Consider the following 17,588-nt stretch of genomic DNA (forward strand, 5'->3'; position numbering starts at 1 on the left):
GTTCAGGCAAATATTGCTAAGAGAAATGTCTCTCCACTGATACTGTGCAAATTCCCTTTTTTCTTTGCCCTGGAGCTACGTTATTTGCTGATCCTCTTCTTTGCTTTACAAAAGTCTACATCTGAAACCTCTGAGCTCTGAAAAGGATGCTTCTCTGTTTCAGGGCTTTCCTTCAAATGACAGAGAATTTTCAGTTTCTCAGTCAACAATTGTTCAAAATTTATCTTTAAGTCATCAAGCTTACTTCTGAGGAGATTTGGTTTCCTCCACAGTGCACTCTCTACACAGAGCAGCTGCCTCTAAGAGTCACCCAGAGGTGACTTTGTTCTTTGTTCTGATCTCTCCTTCTGTCTCTTTGAACTCCATTGTAGCTATGGGCAAGATTTTATAAATTCTGGCTCAGATTGGGGGGCGGGGGCGGGTAGAGAAAGAAAACAACATCTGGGCTAACTATAATCTGAACAAAACATCCCTTATTGTACAGAACTCACTACATCTCTGTTATTTCTAGTATAAACCTATCAAAATGAAGAAGGGGAAGTTATTCCAGGCAAAAGAAATAACATGTACAAAAGTGTGGTGATAAAAGAAAAAAATACGGCAGTTCACGATCAGGAAATGAGCCAAAGATGGAAGGGTAGGGGTACATTTCACGATTCCACAAAACATGGTACCATTGCTGCTCCTGACCTTGGACTGGTGGAGCCTCCAACTGCCATCCTTAGACTAAGAAAATGTTAATCGGGAGGAACGGAGCAAGGCTGGACAATGGAGACATCTTTCTTTGTACCTTGCACTTTGCATATGTAAAAATGACATCAAAACGGTTGTCTCACATCACACTGGTTAAATGGATCTTGAATCCCAATCTAAGGCTTTGGACTTCGTCAGGCAGGAAAGAGGAATCCATTGTATGATCTTCACCATGGAAGTGTTGTGAGAAAATTGAATTTGAGATCAAGACTGGAGACAAGGATCCACTAGGGACTGTTCTCATAACCCATGCCAGAAGTGACAGAGGCTTGAACTAAGGCAGTGACTGGGGGATGGAGACATGGGAAGGGCTTAATAAGAAACTGAATGTTCTAAGGCTTGGAGACTTTAGGACTCAAGGGTGACTCCACAAATCTGGCTTGGGAAATGGGTAGATTTCTGCTTCAAAGGGAGAATAGCGAAGGAGGTAGCGTCGGGAGGAGAAGGATGAACTCAGCTTTTGACTTACTGAACTCAAGATGCCCATGGGTTAACCTCATAGACTGACCACAAAGGCAGGGGAAGTATAGGCCAACACTGGTGTTTCTGAGGTCCCTTCCTTCCTGTCTACCCACGCCTCTCGAGTCTCCCTTTATGACACCTGTATGTCTGCCCTTCCCCATACACTCATGTCCCACTCTTCTCAAAGGATCTTATGGAACTGAGGACTTCAACCTCTCTCCAATGTAGAAACAACTCCCAGACCTACATCTTCAGTTCAGACTTCTCTCCTGAGGTCCAGACCCTTAAATCTAGCTGCTTACAAAGCATCTTCCATCATTCATCTCTCAGGCACCTCAGCGCCACATCACCAAATCTCAAACATCATCTCCCAACCCACACGGGTGCACCTGCTCCCCATTCCATATGCTCGCCTCTTATAATGATCCAGTCTCCTAAGCCAGAAACCTGGGTTGTAATCCTTGCTGCTTCCTTTCCTTGTGGACACCAAGTCCGGTTGATTCTAATCCCTCTTCCCTGTCTACTTCATCTCTCTTCTGCCCCCTGGCCCCAGCCTCAGTGTGGTCCTTCCTGTATATCCTGTACTTTTCCAACAACCTACCACCTGGACCCTCTGCTTCTCATCTGGCCCCCTTCCCAAATTATCTACGTTTCCAGAAGGTTTTCTAAAATTCAGATCTGATCGTGTTGCTTAAAATATGAATCTCTATGCCCTGGAGGATAAACCACAAACTTCTAGGCAAGGCACTGAAGTCATTGCTGTTCAGGTTTTGCCCATCTCTCCAGCTTCATTTCATAACCCTCCCTTCACACACTACTGTGGCTGCTTGGCTACTTCTCCCTCTCTGCCTTTGTGCTCTGCCCTCCACCTTGACCCTATCTACCGCGGGGACTTATTCTTCATAATTTACTGAAGAGAACTTCCTGTCTCCAGGCAGAACTGAGTGCTTCCTTATTTCCCCTTCTGCAGCACCACCTGCGTCCCTCTATTCTAGCATTCCTTTCATTTGTCTACTCACTTATCTTGTTCCCCTCCTAGACCCTAATTCCTTCCAGAGTAGGGACCGTGTTCTTCTCCCCAACACTTGACATGGTGCCTAGAACACAATGGTCCTTTCATAAATGTCCATTGCATCAGTAAATGAACAGACACAGGAAAGACAAAGACAGATTCACTCCTATGCTCCTCCTGGAACCTGCCTGTGATTTCTTACTCTCTCTTCTTCTAATACAGCATGTACTTTCATTCTGAGCCTCCTGACAGCCAATACATAAAGAGAAACAATAAATGATATGGTGTTTGTGGTCTGAAAATAGCAAAACACTCACTTCTTCAACAGAGACAAACTTTTTTTCTGATAATAAATTTTAAAAGGAATCCATCGCATGAGTTCTTGTCAAGGAATATTGAACAACATAATAGGCAGTATATTTAAGCAGTTTTTACAGAAGCTACAGAAATATTCTTCACTTCAGGGTTTCCAATATTAATGCTTTAAATATATATATATAAAGACCTGGTACCAAACCATGATTCATGAAAGTTTCCACTGGGAAAGGCTAAGCTAACGAGATCACATTTAGATCTTTGTGGTGATCAAGGATACATACAGCTTAGCGCACGGAGGAGACTGCACATCTATAAACTCTATTTCCCATATATCAATTGTCTTAGCCAGGCTTTGACAGGAGCTAAATGACAACCCAAACTGGATTCACTGAGAGCCTAGAAAACTCCCACCCATTCAAGGGTAGCTATTTGTAGCATGTAAACTCCTGCCAGATTGAGAAAATAATTTGGCCTAATGAATAAAAATAGAGAAAGTCAGTGTTCAGAAACTGGAGGAGGAGGATAGGAGAGGTTCTGAGTTGATTGTTCAACCACACCGTTTGGTTTTTTTCTTTTTTTTCTTTTTATATTGAAGTATAGTTGATTTACAATGTCTTGTTAGTTTCAGATGTATAACACAGTGATCCAGTTATACATATATATATTCTTTTTCAGATTCTTTTCCCTTAAAGGTTTTTACAAAATACTGACTATAGTTCCCTGTGCTATACAGTAGGATTGTTGGCTATCTATTTTATATATAATAGTCACACCATTTGTTTTTATTGCAATATATAGAGGCACTGAAAAAAAGTTACCACTATGTGGGCTTATCACTGACCCACAAGTGCACCTAAGACTGTAAGAAAATTCACCTTTCTATGGCTTTGTGCCAAAAAAACTAGTCACTTTCCCACCCCCAGCCTCTACCTACAAAGACAAATATTAATTCATCAGGAATTAAACCTCTAGAAATGAGACTTGGGAGGAGAGGAGGAGTGAAGTAAATTGGCAAAGGAAGAGTAAGGTACCTAAAGAGCTAACAGTCCTTCAGGATGTTAAACACAATAGAAATTTTCACTGTAGTCAGCACCCTGCTTGCAAGTGGGAAGCAGAACAGCAGACAAGAGTTGAAATCAGACAGGCGTCGGGCAGAGCCGACAGCTGCAGACTTCCCCATCTCTAGTTCCATCATGGCATTGTTCCGACAGAAACATCTGAGCGGGGCAGAGTCGAAATTCAGTTACAAGAATAATCATTAAAGCAATCATCAGAACCCAAAAAAGACTTTCACAATGATAAAAAAAATAAGCAAAAAAAAATTGTTGCAATAATTATCTTCACATCTCAATCTGCTAAATATTGAGACCTCTGATATAAAGAAAATGAAAGAATTCTAACTTCTAAACTAAAGCCGCTAGAAAAATATCAGCCAAGCAGTTTTCCAGAGCAAAGAGAGTGGGTGTTGCTTTCAGTATATTGATTGATATGTAATCCAAACATATTGACTTATGTGTAATTAACAAAAGTTTAATTAATCTACTGATTGAAAATGTCATCAATCTTATTCAAGTGTATTTTAATTCAAAGATAATATCATTATGAGTATTATGCTCAGGTAATTTCATTTAATTAATCACAAAACTTGTTCTCACATATGCCTTTAGTCTCTGAAAATCATGAAATAGCTGACACATTTTTCTAGGAGAAAATTTAAGATATCAATTTGAAGCACTTTATTTTATATGATTGCTTGATGTGTTCTGAAATGAAAATGTTATGTTTCAAAAGATACCTTCTTTCTTTTTCTCTCTACTTATATAGTCATATGAGATGAAAATTCTGTGGGGAACACTCCTGTATCCATGAATAAAATAAAATTCTCTAAATTATTTTAAAGGAAAGGATGTGTTTTCTCAGTCTTGAAGAATATCTGAGTTCATTTTTCTGAAAACTTGGCAGAAAAACAAGTACCAACTACTGAATAATCATTCAAATGACAAGTCTTCATTAGGTTGAATTACTGAAATGAAACTATTTCTGTAATTGTCATTCTCCTCTCATCCTATAAAGCAAGCTAAAATGAACAAAATACATTTAGGGTCTAGAAAGCAGGTGCCCAAAGCCAGTTAATGCTCCCAAGCTAGTAGGATACTAATTAGCAATTATTTCTGCCCAGTGATGCCCAGGCATGCTGGGTTGCTAAATTTTCCCCTTGTCTTTAACCATCAGAGTACACTCATATAATGGTGATAGTTCTTTCTAGGGTGCTTTGGAGAATATGTGTCTGTACAATACTAAATGTTCTTCGTCATCATCCTTGAGAAAGATAAATTGTGTGCAGATAAGGAAAAGCTGAAACAGGTATAGGTTTAAGAGAGGTTTTTAACAAATGGAACTAAGTTATAATTGAACAGCAGGAGAAGGGTGAAAAGCACTAAGAAGGAAGGATGCAAGTAGAAAAGAGAGGTGGTTTAGAAAGAGATGTAGGAAGAGATGTGAGGAAGAAACAGGCAGGAAGACTGCAGTAGAATTACTCTTTTCCTGGCCCTTTCTGCCACCAGTGTGAATCAAATTGTAGTTCATACAGTGAGACCTAATTAAACAAAAAATCCCTTTCCAGGAAACTTAGAGACCTGATGTCTTTAGTAATCAGAATGCCAAGAGAGTATTATTGGTCTGAAGAAAAGCAAATCCAATACTGAGGAAATTCCAATGCATTTTCAGGATGTTTGTTACCATAATTCTCATTTCCTCCTTTAAGCACAATTTTCCTAAAATAAATAAATAAAGTCAATGAGTTCTTTCCCCTGGTCTAAAGGAAAAGCTTAAAAATGAGGTGGGGTAAAAAAATATCCTTTTTATTTGTAGGTTACAAAGCCCCTTAAATTGATACATGAAACTTCCAGGAGATTCACTCCCAGTGAATTCTCATGGCTCGCACATTTTTCTCGTGAAGACTACATGATTTTTACCTTTATTGAATCGAATTTAACAAATTATTTATTGAGTACCCATTATATCCAAGAGAGTATGCTATGAGTTACAGGGCAGTCAGGTATAAATAGTGCCAACCTTCAAAAATTTTACCATTTGGAAGGATGAGAATGGAGAATAAAGACAAGTAGACATGTTAACAAATAAGTCTAACAAAGACAAAATAATTTAAGATCCATAAAAAGGTACAAACAAAATGAGATAAAGTGTCAAGGAGGGTGTCTGTTCAGACAGCTAAAACAAAGTACCATAGACTGGATGGCTTATAAACAACAGACATTTATTTTCTCACAGTTCTGGAAGGAGGATGTCTGAGATCATGGTTGGGTTCTGGTGAGAGCCTTCTTTCATATTGTAGCCCGCCAACTTCTTTTTGTATCTTCACATGGCGAAGACGAGAGAGGAGAAGCAAGCTCTCCAGTGTTTCCTCTTATAAGGACACTAATCCCATTCATGAGGGCTCCACCCTCATGACCTTATCCAATCCTAATTACCTCCCAAAGTCCCCACCTCCTAGTACCATCACAATGAGTGGTAGAGTTTCAACATCAGAATTTGGAGAGGGACAAAAACATTTGGTTCATAAACAGAGGAAGAGATGATATCTGGTTTCTTTGGGGAGATTTTTTTCTATTTTCTATTTCTTTTTCTTATTCATTTGTAGGGATTTTTTATTTATTCTGGATACTAATCTATCATGTACACAGAAAATACCTCTCCTAGTCCCTAGTTTGTTTTTAAACTTTGTTTATAGGGTATTTTGCCTTGTGGAGTCAAATTTATCTATTTTTCCTTAATAGATTGTGCTATTTGATCTTTTTTAGGAATTCCTTTCTTATCCCAAGTTCATATTTTTTCCATATTTTCTACATTTTATTCAACATGCTTTTCCTGGTAGTTTTAAAATTTTATTTTTCACATTTTTGTCTGGAATTCATTTGTATATGATGTAGTCATCTAATTATTGCTTTCCTTGCAGAAACTCAGGTGTCTCAATGCTATGTATTTTACAGGATATCTTTTCCCCCACTGATTTTGATGTCCCTTCAGTAATAAGCCAAGTTCCATGCTAAGTTATTTTCTCCAGTCTCTATACTATTCCAATGATCTATTGATAAATTCCTCTGGTGTTTGTTGGGCTTTCACTCTACTTTGTTTACGTTCCTGTCCTAGTTTCTGTCCATTAATCACATGTTCTTCATTTCCTTTATTTTCCTTTGCCCATTTAGTGTTAAACAGTCTATGTTTGTTCCTTTAGTTATTAGACCTAAATTTTGCATAGATAGATATAGATATATAGTTTAATTTTTTCTATCAAAGGCTAAAGTTAATACACACATCTGCCTTCCTTCCTAATTGAACTAGGACTTTTGCATACTTTAACTCCCTTCAGAATTCCCCCACCCAACTCCCCTGCTATTGTGCTATTAGTTTTGTTTGTTCATTTGATGTTTTGGTTCATTTTGTTTTAAGCACATATTATGAACAATATTATTATTCTCATTGATTATTATTATTATTATTCTCTACTCTTATTTAGATTTATCACCATAATTTGTTTGTTCCCTTTGCTACTAGCATCCCACTTCTTCCCCGAATACATTTTTCTTCAAACTAAAGTATATCATTTAGTAATATTTTTAGTGAGTGTAATCTATTTGGGTTACTGTGAACAGTAAACCTTCTAACTCCTAGTCAGCCTAAAATGTCTTTATCTTACTTTCACTCTTCTATTTAATTTTTTGAACAGGTTAAACAAGCACCTGATACAAATTCAAGAAGTACAAAAAATCCTCAGTCTTAAATAATGGACTGGCTCATTATAGATTTCTAAATTCCCAATTATTTGCCCTTAGGACTTTGGAAGTATATTCCACTACCTTATGACAACTATTGCTGCTGAAGAGAAGTATGCTGCCAATCTTATTACTGTGTAATTATAGTTAACCTTGTCATTTTCCTCCTCCATTGGCTCTCAGGATTTCTCATTATACTTGATATTCTGCACTTGCACTATTAAAAGTCTAGGTGTGGAATTTATCTATCTATCTCTTTATCGATCTATCTATCTATTTATCTCTATGTTTTCCTACATCTTAGCCAGTCAGTTGTCCTATTTTACAGTTTCTCTGCTCAGGCCCCATGGGATTGACCAGCCCTAAAATACTTTTTAAGTTAGTTTATGGTCTCAGATTCTTGTTCCACATAGGTGCTATAAACTTGGACCCTATTTATCTGCACTTGATGCTGCCCTGGAGTTGTGACCTGGTACAATGGTTTCCACCCCTAGCCTGAGGCAGCAAGCTTGTTTCTGGCTGCAGCCCCTGTGTAGTGAGCAGTGTTTTCTGCTTTTTGGGTTTTTTTCCCCACTATACAAGGATGGGAAGCACATTTCTAGCCCAAAGCCTCATATGGAGCATTCAATTTTTGCTACCCTCACCCCAACCAAGAGCCTGTGGACTTTACTCCATCCCCAAGATGGTGTTCAAAACATAGCCACTAAAGTCTCTGTTGGTTCCAGGCCTCCCTGAGCAAGGTGGTTTTGCTTCCTACTCACCACTTTGGGTTTCCTTTTTGTTTTAAGCATTAGAGAACCTCCTTTTTGATTTTAGGTGTGCCTCTATTAATTTTTATTTTTTAATGTTTTACCCAGCAATTTTTTTTTTTTTTTTTTTGCGGTATGCAGGCCTCTCACTGTTGTGGGCTCTCCCGTTGCGGAGCACAGGCTCTGGACGCGCAGGCTCAGCAGCCATGGCTCACAGGCCTAGCCACTCCGCAGCATGTGGGATCTTCCTGGACTGGGGCACGAACCCACGTCCCCTGCATTGGCAGGTGGACTCTCAACCACTGCGCCACCAGGGAAGCCCTACCCAGCATTTTTATTAATTTAGATTGGGGAGCATATTTTATTGTGTTCAACCTATTCTCATGTCCAGGAGGAAACACCTTGGTACTTAATGTCACCAGGATTGGAAACATGAGAACCACACGGGATCCCTCCCTCTTCCTCAGTCAGTCAGTTACAAATCCCTGTCTGTTCTATTCTTAAAGATCTCTCAATTTCATGCCCTCTTCTCTCCATCACCCTATTACGGTGACTAAGACAATTCCTTAGTTTAAGCTACCAGACTTCCTTACCTAAAAATTTTCTTTGTAGTAACAAACCTTAAGGGCTCTGAGTTATATTTTAACTACTAAGGTTGTATTCTTTTTCATCCCCTAATTGTTCTTCTCATCCTTTCCAATCCTTCTTGTTCAATGGCACCAAATTGATACATACTTAAAATACTTTATTTCTGATTATAATAGTAATTATTATTCAATAAACAGTATTGGGACATTACCATTTTTGAATAAAATGAATAGTTTAGATCCCAATATCACATTGTGTGCAAAAATAAACTCTATTATAGCCTAAAATTATAGAAGCATCAAAAGAAAAAACACAATTTAAATGTCCATCAACAGAGGAATGTGTAGAGAAGATGTGGTACATATATACAGTGAAATATTACTCAGCCATGAAAAAGAATGAAATAATGCTATTTACAGCAACATGGATGGACCTAGAGATTGTCATACTGAGTGAAGTAAGTCAGACAGGGAAAGACAAATATCATATGATATCACTTATATGTGGAATATAAAAAACATGGTACATGGGCTTCCCTGGTGACTCAGTGGTTGAGAGTCCACCTGCCGATGCAGGGGACATGGGTTCATGTCCCGGTCCAGGAAGATCCCACATGCTGCGGAGCGGCTAGGCTCCTGAGCCATGGTTGCTGAGCCTGCGCGTCCAGAGCCTGTGCTCTGCAACGGGAGAGGTCACAACAGTAAGAGGCCCACGTACTGCAAAAAGAAAAAAAAAAGGTACAAATGAACTTATTTATAAAACAGAAATAGAGTCACAGATGTAAAAAACAAACTTATGGTTACCGGGGGGAAGGGGGGAAGGGATAAATTAAGAGATTGGGATTGACATATACACATTACTATCTATAAAATAGATAACTAATAAGGACCTGCTGTATAGCACAGGGAACTCTACTCAGCAATCCGTAATGACCTATATGGGAAAAGAATCTAAAAAAGGTGCATATGTGCATGTGTATAACTAATTCACTTTGCTGTACAGCAGAAACTAACACAACATTATAAATCAACTATACTCCAATAAAAATTTTGACAAAATAAAAAAAATTTCCTAAGCAAGATATAATACCTAGAAGTCGTAGAAAAATAATTATCGGATCTTATTTTATAGAAATTTAAAATTTCCTTAAAATAAAAGTCAAAATAAGCAAAGTTTACCTTTTCAGTGCCAGATTGGAAAAGTTTTAAATGTTACATATTAAAATGACAGAAGATTAATATCCAAATTATATAAAAAGCTTCCACAAATTAATAAGGTAAAGAGTTTCAATTTTTAAAATGGGCAAAAGATAAAAATTAGCAATTTATAATGAATAAAAATGGGCAATATATGTATGAAAGGATCCTGAGCCTCATTAGTAGCAAGGAAGATGACTATTTTTTAATAAAACTTTTGGCCCCCACAATTGGAAGAAATTTAAAATATTGATAATTTCAGTCACTAAAAGACATAGTAGAAGAGTGAATCACTGAGGCCATTCTGAAGTCATTTTTGACAATATTTTTCAAATTTTTAAATGCTATACTTTTGACCCAACAATTCTACTTCTAGGAGTCTTAAAGAAATACTCGCACATGTGCACTAAAATTTATGTACAAAATACCCTTGAAGTACTGCTAATAATAGCAATTTCCTACAATGAGGGAGAGGTTAAAATAAATTACATCTATTGTATGGAATACTATGAAACCATTAAAAAGAATGAGATAAACCTGTATGTGGAAAGAGTTCCAGGACATTGCAAATGTGAAAAAATATGTCACCAAACAAAGGCAAAGCATGATTGTATCCATGTTTTTTGTTTTTAATTTTTTTGCGGTACGCGGGCCTCTCACTGCTGTGGCCTCTCCCGTTGCGGAGCACAGGCTCCGGACGCGCAGGCTCAGCGGCCATGGCTCACGGGCCCAGCCGCTCCGCGGCATGTGGGATCTTCTCGAACCGGGGCACGCACCCGTATCCCCTGCCTTGGCAGGCGGACTCTCAACCACTGCGCCACCAGGGAAGCCCGTATCCATGTTTTTTAACTAACAAATTTGAGTCACATGCATATATATGAATGTGTGTGCATGTGTGTGTATACATATATGGATGTACATACGTATATGTGTGTGCATGTATACATACACACAAATTCATAGAAAGATAAATGAGAGACCAAAAAAATAAACCAAACTTATTGGGAGGGAATATAAGTTGATTTGGAGAGTGGTAAGAAAACCCAGGATGTTCTCTGTATATGTCTGAATTTTTTAATACTTTTAGTAAAAATATATTCATGCAATACATATAATATTTCCAATAACCAAAACAGGCAGAGAATTTTGAAAATACCAAAACAAAGACAAAGAAGAAAATTAAAGTCACTTATAATCTCACAGTGACCTTTCCTAATGAAAATCTGATCTATTTACAGTCATCAATGGCTCCCCCTTCCCCACGAGATAAATGGCAAATGCCTTAGCATGTAATAATTTTATCCCTGCTCCTTCCTAACTTCACATTCTATTTTCCCCCATCTAGTAACCTAACACCTGACCAGAACTTGAAATTTCCTGAATACATCTGCTATTCCTTCTGCCTGAAATATACTCTCCCACATTTGTCTGGCAAACTCTTGTTCACTCTGTTCCGTTTTCTGTTCAACATGAAACTATTTCTGTGAATGTTTTTTTCTCTATGAGAGAAATACTCTCTATGAGAGAGTATTAGCTTATCTCTTCTGATAGACCAACAGCAGATGAGGGAAGGGGTTCATCGGGGCCTGCCCTTGCTCCCCTACCTACCCTGTGACTAGTAGAGGCTTAACAGTGGGCCATACACTAGGAGGTAAATGAGTGCAGGCGTGAAGGAAGGCATGTAAGCAATGGAAAAGCAATACAAGAAAATAAGGATGACTGAGCAGAGGTGGAGACTCAGCTTGAGACATTCTACATGTCACTGCCCTAAATCCAAATTCATCATTTAACTCAGTTTCATTACGTTCTCAAGCAACACCTGACACCTGCAGAGCAGAAGTGGAGAAAAGAGGGTGGGAGCAACAGCGAAGGTTGCCTAAGGATGCAGTGATGACTAAGGGGCTGACATCATTCTGGGCGGTGCTGAGCGCACTGACTAGGTGACTGGTTGTGGCTGGTGAGGAAGCAAGACAGGGAGTGAAAGCCCTGGGGCTGAGGTGAGGACATGGGAGTGATGTAAGCTAGGAGGTGGGGGTTAAAGGCAAGCATTCCAGAGCATTGTTTCCCAACAGAGTTCAAAGTATATAAATAGGTATTTATGCAGGCAAGAAAGTCTTCCATGGCCAGATGTTTGGGAAACACTGGATTAAATAAAGATAGAGATAATCCTTAGGGCAGGATTTCTCAGACTTGACTCTGGTAAACCGTTTTATGAACCTTCAAAAGCAGGATGCTGTACCAATGTTTACCAATTGTACTTGACGCAGTGTGTTAGTTTTCCAGAGCTGCTGTAACAAAGTATCACAAACGGGGTGGCTTAAACAACAGAAGTGTATTGCCTTGAAGTCTGGGAAGCTAGAAGTCCAAGATCAAGGCCGTCAGCAGAGTTGGTTCCTTCTGACATCTGTGAGGGAGGATCTCTTCCACGCCTTTCCACTGGCTTCTGGTACGTTGCTGACTATCCCTGACATTCCTTGGCTTGTAGAATCACCCCTATCTCTGCCTTCATGTTCACATGGCCTTTCCCTCAGTGTGGATGTCTGTCTCTACATTTCCCCCTTTTATAAGAAAACTTATAAAAAGGGGAAATAGTCATATTAGATTAGGGCTCCCCCTACTACAGTATGACCTCATCTTAACTTGACTAATTACATCTGCAACAGTCCTGTTTCCAAATAAACTCACATTCTGAGGTACTGGGGGTTAGGGCTCCAACATATGAATTTTAGGGGGACACAATTCAACCCATAACACAGAGTAACCTCTTGGCATGGGATACGTAGCAGAACAAGTATCCCACTGTACTCAGTTTTGGTAAGATCTGCTAGAATAGATTCTATATCCTGAGGTTCTTCCAAAAGAGGGATAAAGATAGGGGCCCTCATTCACCGAGACCCAAGAATGCAACAGGCACTCCAGGAAAGGTGATACTGTGATGACAATTTTACAAATGATAAAACAAATTGTCAACATTTAAGACACTTGCCCAAAGTGACTGAGTTGTGATTCAAAAACAGGTCTGTCTCACCACTAAACCACTTTCCTCTCTACTTCAACTCGCTATTTCCCAAAAGAATACGAACATCATTAAAGCAACATTCTTGCTATGGAAATAATGGGATTATTTTTCCACCCCTTACTAATGCTTCATCCACAGAAAGGTGGGTGGGATTTGAAACAAAGCAAAGGCATTGAGGCTGCCTTCTCATCACTGGAATAAATCTGTTTAATACGAATGAAACACTCCCGGTTAAATGTTTACCTTTTGAACCCTACACTGAAGGAAATGGTTGGCTGAAGCTTTGGCTAATCTTTTAGCAAACTGTCAAATTAAAAACTTGGGTGCTTCTTGATGAGGATTTTAACTGCACTATTGATTATAGTACAGATAGAAACCATTTTCAGTCTTATCTTCGTATGGTTTAATTGGCATTCAGAAGTATTTTAATTGAAACGTTAGACTTCCTCAGTAGAACTACCCTTTGTTTCCAGCAAGGCAATCTAGCTTTTATGCTTTTAATGGCCATCTGTTGTTCAATAAATGTCAAATCGTTCCTAATGGTCTCTCTAAGCATAGGGTTGGGTTTTTTAAATTTGCTTTTGTACTCAGTGTTCGTTATGGGCAAATGAGTCCTTGCCGTAAAAGAGTGCCGTTTCTCATGGTGCTTCAGTCCTGTTAGAAGGAAAAAGTGATTAGAAATAAAGAGACGAGAGAAATGTTTCTACTTTTTTTTTTTTTAATTCTTCTCAGCAGTGGAGAGATTTAGAAAGTCTATAAAAATGTTTCCTCTCAGCAATGCTGTTGAGTTTAGTCCTATTCAAAGTGTAAAAGGAACAGAGACCTCCAAAAATCTTTGAGTCACTTGAACTGCCTGAAATGATAGAGGCTAATATATAGCACGAGGTAGAAGAGGGAAAAAAATCCACTGGACATAGCCAAGTTCAAGATGTACCAAGGAGCTCTTGACTTCATAAGCCAACAAAGACTTTTTTTTTTTTTTTTTTACACCTTGTGGGCTTTTCGCAGGAATAAAGCAAAAGTGAGGCAAGAACTCCATTACCCGGGACCCCCCAATGGACTCTGAACTGAACCAGCATACTCTCCATAGGTCTAAGAAGAAGACGGCCAGTGACTTCAAATGATGTCAGTAATGAGAGGGACGGAAAGAACCTCCCTGGGGAGATGCAATAAATGATTGGAAAAGACAAGAATGTTTTTGCTCATCCTCATTAGCTTCCTGACACCCAGCCTCCTCCATGAAAGGTCATCTTCCAAGGTTAAGAAACCAAAAGACCAGCTCTTTGGAGCCCTTGAGATAAGGATTATGTGGCTACTGGGAAAGGGGAGGCGGGTTCTCACTGAGACTTGTGTGCCTCGGGACACAATCAGCTTGCTAACCAAGAAGGATGCTTGATTGCTTGGATCAGGATTTGAAATATTCTCCAAGGGCTGGGAGAAGTATATTCTAAGAGGTAATTAGAATTGGTTGAAATACAGGGCTATAAATGGGGGACTGGTGCGATTTTGCAAGAAACAGATCATAACTCAACATTCTAATGACTTTTTCTTCGGAGAAGGTCAGCAAAGCTATTAACAAGGGAAGTGGGCATGCAGAGTTCTCCATCTCAGACTGTGACTGAACTTTGAACAAAGTACCTCCATCAGGATTCTGAGTCTAATTACCGAAGCCGGCTGCCTCTGCTCAGGACCAAATGCTGAGGGGGACTAAATGGGTAGCCAGTCTGCTCCCTGACCTCCTGCATATTTCTTCCCCCAGAGCAGCAATCCCCAACCTTTTTGGCACCAGGGACTGGTCTTGTGGAAGACAATTTTTCCACAGATGGGGGCAGGGGGGGATGGTTTGGGGATGATTCAAGTGCATTATATTTACTGTGCACTTTATTTCTATTATTATTACATTGTAATATATAATGCAATAATTATACAACTCACCATAATGCTGACAGGAGGCGGAGCTCAGGGGGTAATGCGAGCGATGGGGAGCGGCTGTAAATACAGATGAAGTTTCGCTCGCTCCCCGCCACTCACCTCCTGCTGTGCGGCCCGGTTCCTAACAGGCCACGAACCGGTACCGGTCCGTGGCCTGGGGGTTGGGGACCCCTGCCCCAGAGGGATCAGAAGAAAGATGCTGACACGTTCAGTTTTTCAGGCCCAATGGCCAAAAACACAGCAAATTTTGACAAAGATTAAAGTGCCCCAGAGCCAGCTGGGATTTCCCACATGGACAAAAAATGATGAGGCTTTAACAGGACCCCCTCTTTCAACCTGTTCTCTGCTCTGAGACCTGGGCAAACATGCCAGCATGCACCGTGTAGCCACAGTGGGATTTAAACAGGGGACCCAGCCCAGTGCTCCAATCTGGAAACATGGAAACATAAGACTGAGGAATTTTAGAATAAGCCTTGTTCCCCCGTTGCTGCTTTATGTTATTTGCGTACACCTCTCTAAATTGCTCATTACATTTAAACTGAGATCAGGGAATATGTCTATTTACTTTTGTTTCCCCACTCTGCATCCTTCAATATGCAAAATAGAGCCCAGAATCTCAACAAATATTTGGTAAATTAAAAAATAAAAATTATCACTATTTTACACCACACACAAAAATCAACTCAAAATGGATTAAAGACTTGAACATAAGACCTAAAGCCATAAAATTTCTAGGAGAAAACATAAGCAGTAACCTCACTGGCAATGGTCTTAGTGATGTTTCTGTGGATCTGACTCCAAAAGCAAGGGAAACAAGAGCAGAAGTAAGCAAAGGGAGCTGCATCCCAAAAAGCTTCTGCACAGTGAAGGAAACCATCATCACAACGAAAAGGCCACCTACTGAATGGAAGAAGATACGTGCAAATCATATATCCGATAAGAGGTTAAGATCCAAAATATATATAAGAACTCATACAGTTCAACAGCAACAACAACAACAAAAAACTACCCAATTTAAAAACGGGCAGAGGGTCTGAATGTACGTTTTTCCAAAGAAGACACACATGTGGCCAACAGGCACATGAAAAAAGCTTCAACATCACTAATTATTACGGAAATGCAAATCAAAACCACAGTGAGATATCATCTCATACCTATTAGAATGGCTATTATGGAAAAGACAAGAAATAACAAATGTTGGAGATGATTTGGAGAAAAGGGAACCCTAATACACTATTGGTGGGACTATAAATTGGTACAGCCACTATGGCAAACAGAATGGAGATTCCTCAAAATATTAAAAATAGATGTACCATATGACCCAGCTATTCCACTCTGGAAGAACAAGAAAACACTAATTCAAAAAGATATATGCACCCCTATATTCATTGCAGCATTATTTACAATAAATAGCCAACTTATGGAAACAATCTAAGCATCACTGATGAATGAATGGATAAATATATGTGGTATATATACACAGAGGAATACTACTCAGCCATAAATAAGAATGAAACCCTGTCATTTGTGACAAGGATGGAACTTGAAGGTATCAGGCTAACTGAAATAAAGCAGACAGAGAAAGATAAATACTGTGATTTCATTTATATGTGGAATCTAAATAAACAAAACAAACAAAATAAAACAGAAACAAGCTCATAGGTACAGAGATCAGGTGAGTGGTTACCAGACGGGAAGGGGTTGGGGGATGGGAAAAATGGATGACAGGGGTCAACTGTACAGCAGTGCATCGTAACTAGACTTGTAGTGGTGACCACTTTGCAGTGTACACAGATGTCTAATTACGATGTTATACACCTGAAACTTATATAATAAAAAAAGACATTATTCTTGGGAAGTAGCATTTTATATAAATTTTAAATGGACCTTCTTGATTTTCCAAATTTTCTTTACTATGAATTACTTGTCTAACCAGAAAAAAAAAGTATATATACCTAAAGATTACAGTACATAGATTCCAGTGTTAAAAAATAAATTAAATAAATAAAAATTACAAACTAGGAGTTTTCAGTGGGGGCCTCAGAGCAGCTGTGAGTTCCTTCCAAATTATCCTGCTCATCCCCAGTGACCCCAGAATTTTGGGGTGGAGGGGTATTCTCTTCTTACATCCTTTCTGCTTTCTCTAGAGATTCAGCATCTGTCCTATTCTTTTGTTTGCCTCCAGGTTCATCACTGACTCTGGACGAACTTTATTCTAGACTTCTCCTGCAAACCCAGGGCCAAGATAACCACCGGAGTCGTTGGCAATAAAGCCATGTCTAGTTGCCGCTGTCCCTTCTCACTCTCCCATGGTCTCACCAAACTAAAATATTTGACCACCAGACTCTGGAATCAAAGTCCTGTCAAAGTCAAAATTGTGAGGAACAAGAGAGGAAATACGTCTTTAGACCATCATACTTTCCTTGCAGATTATTTATCACTCCCTCAATCATAATTATTCCTATCATGGCCTTTATTTATGTCTTATCATTGCCCAATGTATTATTTATGTCCTATGATTATACATGTCTAATGTTTCTTTAGATTCTAACATCACATCCTGTTACATTTATGTTGGACTTAACTCTTACTGCTCTCAGCTTTTAAAAAATTGGAGAATTAATGAGTGGCATCCTCTAACTCAGCTCCCTTGTATCTGTGGTGCTGCCCGGCTTGCATTCCACATTCCCGGGGTACCTGTGTCCTTGCTTCAGATCAGCTGAAGTCTGTTTATTTCCTGACCCCCTGGCTTTGGACACCAAACAT

This window comes from Pseudorca crassidens, chromosome 18, assembly GCF_039906515.1.
Source record: "Pseudorca crassidens isolate mPseCra1 chromosome 18, mPseCra1.hap1, whole genome shotgun sequence".
In the NCBI taxonomy this organism is placed as follows: Eukaryota; Metazoa; Chordata; class Mammalia; order Artiodactyla; family Delphinidae; genus Pseudorca; species Pseudorca crassidens.